Here is a 9,951-nt window from a genome sequence, read left to right as displayed (position 1 = left end):
GACTCCTCTAGAGACTTGTTAGGCTGGTTGCTAGGATACCACTGAAGGGACTTTGTTGCAAAAATGTGACAATTAAGGAGGCCAAGGACCCAAAAGCACATTTTGTACTTACATGGCCGAGGGGGACCAGTTGTACCACAAAGGAGAGTATGTCAAAGCTACTCTGTATGGCTTTACCTTACCTCTTGTGTGTTGGTAACTAGCAGCTAGAGTAGAGTAGCTAGTAAAGTTAGCTAGAGGAGAGGATTGGCAGGGAGGGACATAAGGATAGGGCAGCCGTGTTTCTAGCCCCTTGGCCACTTTGCAATATTTCTTTTTTGTTAGTACGTACAGCCGGGAAAAACTTTTGGATATCAGAGCGGCGGTAACTCACCAGCATTTACAACCAGGTCTACGACTCACCCGAATCGGATTCTTTGTTTGTATCCCTCCAGGGCAATTAAAGTGATTGTTTTGATCACGTGGACTGGGATATTTTCCGGGTAGCCTCTGACAATAACATCGACGAATACATGGATACGGTGACTGAATTTATCATGAAGTGTATAGGAGATGTTGTACCCACTGACTAACCTACCCTAACCAGAAACCGTGGATAGATGGCAGCATTTGCACGAACCACCGCATTTAACCATGGCAAGGTGACTGGGAATATGGCCGGATACAAACAGTGTAGTTATCCCCTCTGTAAAGGAAAACCAGCCACATCACGGACACTGAAGTCTTGCTTCCAGACAAGCTAAACACCTTCACCCGCTTTGTGGATAACACAGTGCCACCGATGCGGCCCACTACCAAGGACTGTGTGCTCTCCGTGGCCGACATAAGACATTTAAGCGTGTTAACCTTCGCAAGGCTGCTGGCCCAGACAGCATCCCTAGCAAAAAAGTCATCAGAGCATGTGCAGACAAACTGGCTGGAGTGTTTGAATATGTCTGGAATCTCTCCATATCCCAGTCTGCTATCCCCACATGGTTCAAGATGGCCACCATTGTTCCTTACCCAAGAAAGCAAAGGTAACTAAACTAAATGACTATGGCCCCGTAGCACTCACTTCTGCCATCATGAACGGCTTTGAGAGACTAGTCAAGGATCATATCACTTCTATCTTACCTGACATCCTAGACCCACTTCAATTTGTTTACCACCCCAATAGATCCACAGATACAATCACCTTTGCACTGCACACTGCTCTATTCCATCTGGACAAGAGGAATACCTATGTAAGAATGTGGTTCATTGACTATAACTCAGCATTCAACGCCATAGTACCCTTCAAGCTCATCATGAATCTCGAGGCCCTGGGTCTGAACCCTGCCCTGTGCAACTGGGTCCTGGACTTCCTGATGGGCCGCCCCCCAGGTGGTGAAGGTAGGAAACAACACCTCCACTTCGCTGATCCTCAACACTGGGACCCCACAAGGGTCTCAACTGAACGACTTGATTAGTGTAGTGTTAGCTAGCTACATAGTTGTCTTTGCTGTCTTCGTATCCAAGATAATTGTGTAGTTTAGAGCGTGTAGTCTTAGAGTGATTATCTTAATTTACCGAGGTTAGCTAGCCAGCTATTTGTCTTCCTTAACGTAGGAGACACTGCTAGCTAGCCAACAGCTAGCCAACGTCTACTGAATAGAACTTCCGCACTCAACAACCCGGTCGCATTCCGCTCGCTCCACAGGTAGTATCACATTTTTCATTTCATTTCATTACAGCACAACGGTTTGATTTGTTTGATCGTAGCTAGCTACATAGCTAGCTACATAGCCGTCTGTGTATCAAAGATAATTGTGTAGTCTAGAGCGATTTTCTAGGTTAGCTAGCCAGCTATTGTCGTTCTTTTAACGTAACGTAACGTAATCAACAGTGCTAGCTAGCCAGCTAGCCCCGAATAGCAGCACTGTAGAAACTACTACACTCAACGGAACGACTTGATTAGTGTAGTGTCAACAACGCAGCCACTGTCAGCTAGCCTACAAAGTCAACAACGCAGCCACTGCCAGCTAGCCTACTTCAGCAGTACTGTATCATTTTTAATAATTTTAGTCAATAAGATTCTTGCTACGTAAGCTTAACTTTCTGAACATTCGAGACGTGTAGTCACCTTGTCATTCCAATCTCCTTGCATTAGCGTAGCCTCTTCTGTAGCCTGTCAACTATGTGTCTGTCTATCCCTGTTCTCTCCTCTCTGCACAGACCATACAAACGCTCCACACCGCGTGGCCGCTGCCACCCTAATCTGGTGGTCCCAGCGCGCACGACCCACGTGGAGTTCCAGGTCTCCGGTAGCCTCTGGAACTGCCGATCTGCAGCCAACAAGGCAGAGTTCATCTCAGCCTATGCCTCCCTCCAGTCCCTTGACTTCTTGGCACTGACAGAAACATGGATCACCACAGATAACACTGCTACTCCTACTGCTCTCTCTTCGTCCGCCCACGTGTTCTCGCACACCCCGAGAGCTTCTGGTCAGCGGGGTGGTGGCATAGGGATCCTTATCTCTCCCATGTGGTCATTCTCTCTTTCTCCCCTTACCCATCTGTCTATCGCCTCCTTTGAATTTCATGCTGTCACAGTTACCAGCCCTTTCAAGCTTAACATCCTTATCATTTATCGCCTCCAGGTCCCCTCGGAGAGTTCATCAATGAGCTTGATGCCTTGATAAGCTCCTTTCCTGAGGACGGCTCACCTCTCACAGTTCTGGGCGACTTTAACCTCCCCACGTCTACCTTTGACTCATTCCTCTCTGCCTCCTTCTTTCCACTCCTCTCCTCTTTTGACCTCACCCTCTCACCTTCCCCCCTACTCACAAGGCAGGCAATACGCTCGACCTCATCTTTACTAGATGCTGTTCTTCCACTAACCTCATTGCAACTCCCCTCCAAGTCTCCGACCACTACCTTGTATCCTTTTCCCTCTCGCTCTCATCCAACACTTCCCACACTGCCCCTACTCGGATGGTATCGCGCCGTCCCAACCTTCGCTCTCTCTCCCCCGCTACTCTCTCCTCTTCCATCCTATCATCTCTTCCCTCTGCTCAAACCTTCTCCAACCTATCTCCTGATTCTGCCTCCTCAACCCTCCTCTCCTCCCTTTCTGCATCCTTTGACTCTCTATGTCCCCTATCTTCCAGGCCGGCTCGGTCCTCCCCTCCCGCTCCGTGGCTTGACGACTCAATGCGAGCTCACAGAACAGGGCTCCGGAAGGCCGAGCGGAAATGGAGGAAAACTCGCCTCCCTGCGGACCTGGCATCCTTTCACTCCCTCCTCTCTACATTTTCCTCCTCTGTCTCTGCTGCTAAAGCCACTTTCTACCACTCTAAATTCCAAGCATCTGCCTCTAACCCTAGGAAGCTCTTTGCCACATTCTCCTCCCTCCTGAATCCTCCTCCCCTCCCCCCCTCCTCCCTCTCTGCAGATGACAACCATTTTGAAAAGAAGATCGACGACATCCGATCCTCGTTTGCTAAGTCAAACAACACCGCTGGTTCTGCTCACACTGCCCTACCCTGTGCTCTGACCTCTTTCTCCCCTCTCTCTCCAGATGAAATCTCGCGTCTTGTGACGGCCGGCCGCCCAACAACCTGCCCGCTCGACCCTATCCCCTCCTCTCTTCTCCAGACCATTTCCGGAGACCTTCTCCCTTACCTCACCTCGCTCATCAACTTATCCCTGACCGCTGGCTACGTCCCTTCCGTCTTCAAGAGAGCGAGAGTTGCACCCCTTCTGAAAAAACCTACACTCGATCCCTCCGATGTCAACAACTACAGACCAGTATCCCTTCTTTCTTTTCTCTCCAAAACTCTTGAACGTGCCGTCCTTGGTCAGCTCTCCCGCTATCTCTCTCAGAATGACCTTCTTGATCCAAATCAGTCAGGTTTCAAGACTAGTCATTCAACTGAGACTGCTCTTCTCTGTATCACGGAGGCGCTCCGCACCGCTAAAGCTAACTCTCTCTCCTCTGCTCTTATCCTTCTAGACCTATCGGCTGCCTTCGATACTGTGAACCATCAGATCCTCCTCTCCACCCTCTCCGAGTTGGGCATCTCCGGCGCGGCCACGCTTGGATTGCGTCCTACCTGACAGGTCGCTCCTACCAGGTGGCGTGGCGAGAATCTGTCTCCTCACCACGCGCTCTCACCACTGGTGTCCCCAGGGCTCTGTTCTAGGCCCTCTCCTATTCTCGCTATACACCAAGTCACTTGGCTCTGTCATAACCTCACATGGTCTCTCCTATCATTGCTATGCAGACGACACACAATTAATCTTCTCCTTTCCCCCTTCTGATGACCAGGTGGCGAATCGCATCTCTGCATGTCTGGCAGACATATCAGTGTGGATGACGGATCACCACCTCAAGCTGAACTTCGGCAAGACGGAGCTGCTCTTCCTCCCGGGGAAGGACTGCCCGTTCCATGATCTCGCCATCACGGTTGACAACTCCATTGTGTCCTCCTCCCAGAGCGCTAAGAACCTTGGCGTGATCCTGGACAACAAACTGTCGTTCTCAACTAACATCAAGGCGGTGGCCCGTTCCTGTAGGTTCATGCTCTACAACATCCGCAGAGTACGACCCTGCCTCACACAGGAAGCGGCGCAGGTCCTAATCCAGGCACTTGTCATCTCCCGTCTGGATTACTGCAACTCGCTGTTGGCTGGGCTCCCTGCCTGTGCCATTAAACCCCTACAACTCATCCAGAACGCCGCAGCCCGTCTAGTGTTCAACCTTCCCAAGTTCTCTCACGTCACCCCGCTCCTCCGCTCTCTCCACTGGCTTCCAGTTGAAGCTCGCATCCGCTACAAGACCATGGTGCTTGCCTACGGAGCTGTGAGGGGAACGGCACCTCAGTACCTCCAGGCTCTGATCAGGCCCTACACCCAAATAAGGGCACTGCGTTCATCCACCTCTGGCCTGCTCGCCTCCCTACCACTGAGGAAGTACAGTTCCCGCTCAGCTCAGTCAAAACTGTTCGCTGCTCTGGCTCCCCAATGGTGGAACAAACTCCCTCACGACGCCAGGACAGCGGAGTCAATCACCACCTTCCGGAGACACCTGAAACCCCACCTCTTTAAGGAATACCTAGGATAGGATAAAGTAATCCTTCTCACCCCCCCTCCCCCCCTTAAAATATTTAGATGCTCTATTGTAAAGTGGTTATTCCACTGGATGTCATAAGGTGAATGCACCAATTTGTAAGTCGCTCTGGATAAGAGCGTCTGCTAAATGACTTAAATGTAAATGTAAATGGGTGCGTGCTCAGCCCCCTCTTGTACTCCCTGTTCACCCATGACTGCGTGGCCACTCACGCCTCTAATCATCATGTTTGCAGATGACACAACAGTAGTAGGCCAGTAGACAGCCTATAGGGAGGAGGTGAGGGCCCTGGGAATGTGGTGCCCGGAAAATAACCTCTAACTCAACATCAACAAAACAAAGGAGCTGATCGTGAACTAAAGGAAACAGCAGAAGGAACCCCCCCCCCCCCCTATCCACATCGACGGGACCGAGGTGGAGAAGGTGGAAAGTTCCTCGGTGTACACATCGCTGACAAACTGAAATGGTCCACCCACACAGACAGTGTGTTGAAGAAGGCGTAAAAGTGCCTCTTCAACCTGAGGAGGCTGAAGAAATTTGGCTTGGCACCTAAATCCCTCACAAACTTTTACAGATGCACAATTGAGAGCATCCTGTCAGGTGTATCACCACCGGGCACGTAAACTCTACCGCCCGCAACCGCAGGACTCTCCAGAGGGTGGTGCGGTCTGCCCAACACATCGCCGGTGGGCAAACTACCTTCCCTCCAGGACACATACAGCACCCAATGTCAATGGAAGGCCAAAAAGATCATCAAGGACAACAACCATCTGAGCCACTGCCTGTTCACCCTGCTATCATCCAGAAAGCGAGGTTAGTACAGGTGCATCAAAGCTGGGACAGAGAGACTGAAAAACAGCTTCTATCTCAAGGCGATCAGACTGTTAAATAGCCATCACTAGCACATTTGAGGCTGCTGCCCTATATACATAGACTTTAAATCATTGGCCACTTTAATAATGTTTACATATTTTGCATTACTCATCTCATATGTAAACTCACCAAAAAAAAGGAACGGCCCTATTTCAGGACCCTGTCTTTCAAAGATAATTAGTAAAAATCCAAATAACTTCACAGATTTTCATTGTAAATGGTTTATGCTTGTTCAATGAACCATAAACAATTAATGAACATGCACCTGTGGAACGGTCATTAAGACACTTAACAGCTTACAGACGGTAGGCAATTAAGGTCACAGTTATGAAAACGTAGGACATTAAAGAGGCCTTTCTATTGACTCTGAAAAACACCAAAAGAAAGATTCCCAGGGTCCCTGCTCATCTGTGTGATGCTGCAAGGAGGCATGAGGACTACAGATGTGGCCTGGGCAATAAATTGCAATGTCCGTACTGTGAGACGCCCAAGACAGAGCTACAGGGAGACAGGACGGACAGCTGATTGTCCTCGGAGTGGCAGACCACGTGTAACAACACCTGCACAGGATCGGTACATCTGAACATCACAGGTACAGGTACAGGATGGCAGCAACAACTGCCCGAGTTACACCAGAAATGCACAATCCCTCCATCAGTGCTCAGACTGTCCGCAATAGGCTGAGAGAAGCTGGATGGAGGGCCTGTAGGCCTGTTGTAAGGCAGGTTCTCACCAAACATCACCTTCAACAACGTCGCCTATGGACACAAACCCACTGTCGCTAGACCAGACAGGACAGGCAAAAAGTGCTCTTCACTGACAAGTTGCGGTTTTGTCTCACCAGGGGTGATGGTCAGATTTGCGTTTATCGTCGAAGGAATGAGTGTTACACCGAGGCCTGTACTCTGGAGTGGGATCAATTTGGAGGTGGAGGGTCCATCATGGTTTGGGGCAGTGTGTCACAGCATCATCAGACTGAGCTTGTTGTCATTGCTGGCAATCTTAATGCTGTACGTTATTTTTATTTTATTTCACCTTTATTTAACCAGGTAGAACAAGTTCTCAACTCAAGTTCAAGTTCTTACAACTGCGACCTGGCCATGATGAAGCAAAGCAGTGCGACACAAACAACACAGAGTTACACATGGGATAAACAAACACAATTGAAAAATCTATATACAGTGTGTGCAAATGTAGTAAGGCAATAAATAGGCCATAGTGGCAAAATAATTACAATTTAGCCATTAAACACTGGAGTGATAGATGTGCAGAAGATTAATGTGCTGTGGTGCAAAGGAGCAAAAAAAATGAATAACAATATGGGGATGAGGTAGTTGGATGGGCTATGTACAGGTGCAATGATCGGCAAGCTGCTCTGACAGCTGATGCTGAGGGAGATATAAGACTCCAGCTTCAGTGATTTTTTTTGGGGGGGGGGGGGGGGGGGGTGACCAGTGAAATATACCTGCTGGAGCTTGTGCTACGGGTGGGTGCTGCTATGGAGACCAGTGAGTTGTGATAAGGCAGGGCTTTACCGAGCAAAGAATTATAGATGACCTGGAGCCAGTGGGTTTGTCGACGAATATGAAGCAAGGGCCAGCCAATGATAGCATACAGGTCGTAGTGGTGGGTAGAATATGGGGCTTTGGTGACAAAACGCATGGCACTGTGATAGACTACATCCAGTTTGCTGAGGAGAGTATTGGAGGCTATTTTGTATATGACATCGCCTAAGTCAAGGATCGGTAGGATAGTCAGTTTTACAAGGGTATGTTTGGCAGCATGAAGGATGCTTTGTTGCGAAACAGGAAGCCGATTCTAGATTTAATTTTGGATTGGAGATGCTTAATGTGAGTCTGGAAGGAGAGTTTACAGTCTAACCAGACACATAGGTATTTGTCAACGCCGATACCGATTATTGGAGGACCAAAAAATGCCCATTAATCTGACGATTTTTTAATTTTTTAATTTGAAATAATGACAATTACAACAATACTGAATGAACACTTATTTGAATTTAATATAATACATAAATAAAAAGTGCAATATGTGCCATGTAAAAAAGCTAACGTTTGAGTTCCTTGCTAAGAACATGAGAACATATGAAAGTTGGTGGTTCCTTTTAACATGAGACTTCAATATTCCAAGGTAAGAGGTTTTAGGTTGTAGTTAATATAGTATTTATAGGACTATTTCTCTCTATACCATTTGTATTCAATATACCTTTGACTATTTGATGTTCTTATAGGCACCATAGTATTGCCAGTGTAACAGTAAAGCTTCCGTCCCTCTCCTCGCCCCTACCTGGGCTCGAACCAGGAACACATCGACAACAGCCACCCTCGAAGCAGCGTTACCCATCGCTCCACAAAAGCTGCGGCCCTTGCAGAGCAAGGGGAATAACTACTCCAAGTCTCAGAGAGAGTGACGTTTAAAAAGCTATTAGCGCGCACCCCGCTAACTAGAAAAGCTGCTAGCAAAACGCACTAAAGTGCAGTTTGAATGAATGATTACGAGCCTGCTGCTGCCTACCATCGCTCAGTCAGACTGTTCTATCAAATCATAGACTTAATTATAACATAATAACACATATAAATATGAGCCTTTGGTCATTAATATGGTTGAATCCGGAAACTAAAATTTCGAAAACAAAACGTTTATTATTTCAGTGAAATACGGAACCGTTCGGTATTTATCTAACGGGTGGCATCCCTAAATCTAATTATTCTTGTTACGCTGCACAACCTTCAATGTTATGTCATAATTATGTACATTTCTGGCAAATTAGTTCACAATGAGCCAGGCTGCCCAAACTGTTTCATATACCCTGACTCTGCGTGCAATGAACGCAAGAGAAGTGACACAATTTCACCTGGTTAATATTGCCTGCTAACCATGATTTCTTTAAGCTAAATATGCTAAAATATATACTTCTGTGTATTGTTTTTAAGAAAGGCATTGGTGTTTATGGTTAGGTACAGTCGTCCAACGATTGGGCTTTTTTTGCAAATGCACTTTTGTTAATTCATCCCCCAGCGTTGCATCGATTATATGCAACACAGGACACGCTAGATAAACTAGTAATATCATCAACCATGTGTAGTTATAACTAGTGATTATGATTGATTGATTGTTTTTTATAAGATAAGTTTAATGCTAGTGTGTGGAGCGATTGGTAACGATGCTTCGTGGGTGACTGTTGTTGATGTGTGCAGAGGGTCCCTGGTTCGCGCCCGGGTATGGGCGAGGGGACGGTCTAAAGTTATTATTACCTTTATTTATTTAACTAGGCAAGTCAGTTAAGAACAAATTCTTATGTTACGTTATGTTATACTGTTACACTTGCTAGCAACTTACCTTGGCTTCTACTGCATTCGTGTAACAGTCTCCTTGTGGAGTGCAACGAGAGGCAGGTGGTTATAGCGTTGGACTAGTTAACCTGACAAGGTGAAAATCTGTCGTTCTGCCCCTGAACAAGGCAGTTAACCCACCGTTCCTAGGCCGTCATTGAAAATAAGAATGTGTTTTTAACTGACATGCCTAGTTAAATAAAGATATTTAAAAAATAAGAATAAATCGGCAAAATCTGTGCTCAAAAATTCTGATTAATCGGTCGACCTCTAGTCCAGAGTAGTGATGCTGGACAGGCGGCCGGGTGCGGGCAGCGATCAGTTGAAGAGCATGCATTTCGTTTTACTTGCATTTAATAGCAGTTGGAGGCCACAGAAGGAGTGTGGTATGGCATGTGGATGGAGTGTGGATCAGATAATCACCAGCAGCAAGAGCGACATCACTGATGTATACCGAGAAAAGAGTCGGCCCGAGAATTGAACCCTGTGGCACCCCCATAAAGACTGCCAGAGGTTCGGACAACAGGCCCTCTGATTAGACACACTGAACTCTATCTGAGAATTAGTTGGTGAACCAGGCGAGGCAGTCATTTGAGAAACCAAGGCTGTTGAGTCTGCGGTGATTGACAGAGTCAATAGC

Source organism: Oncorhynchus gorbuscha, linkage group LG26, assembly GCF_021184085.1.
Source record: "Oncorhynchus gorbuscha isolate QuinsamMale2020 ecotype Even-year linkage group LG26, OgorEven_v1.0, whole genome shotgun sequence".
NCBI lineage: Eukaryota > Metazoa > Chordata > Actinopteri > Salmoniformes > Salmonidae > Oncorhynchus > Oncorhynchus gorbuscha.
Note: the sequence above shows the minus strand (reverse complement) of the source record.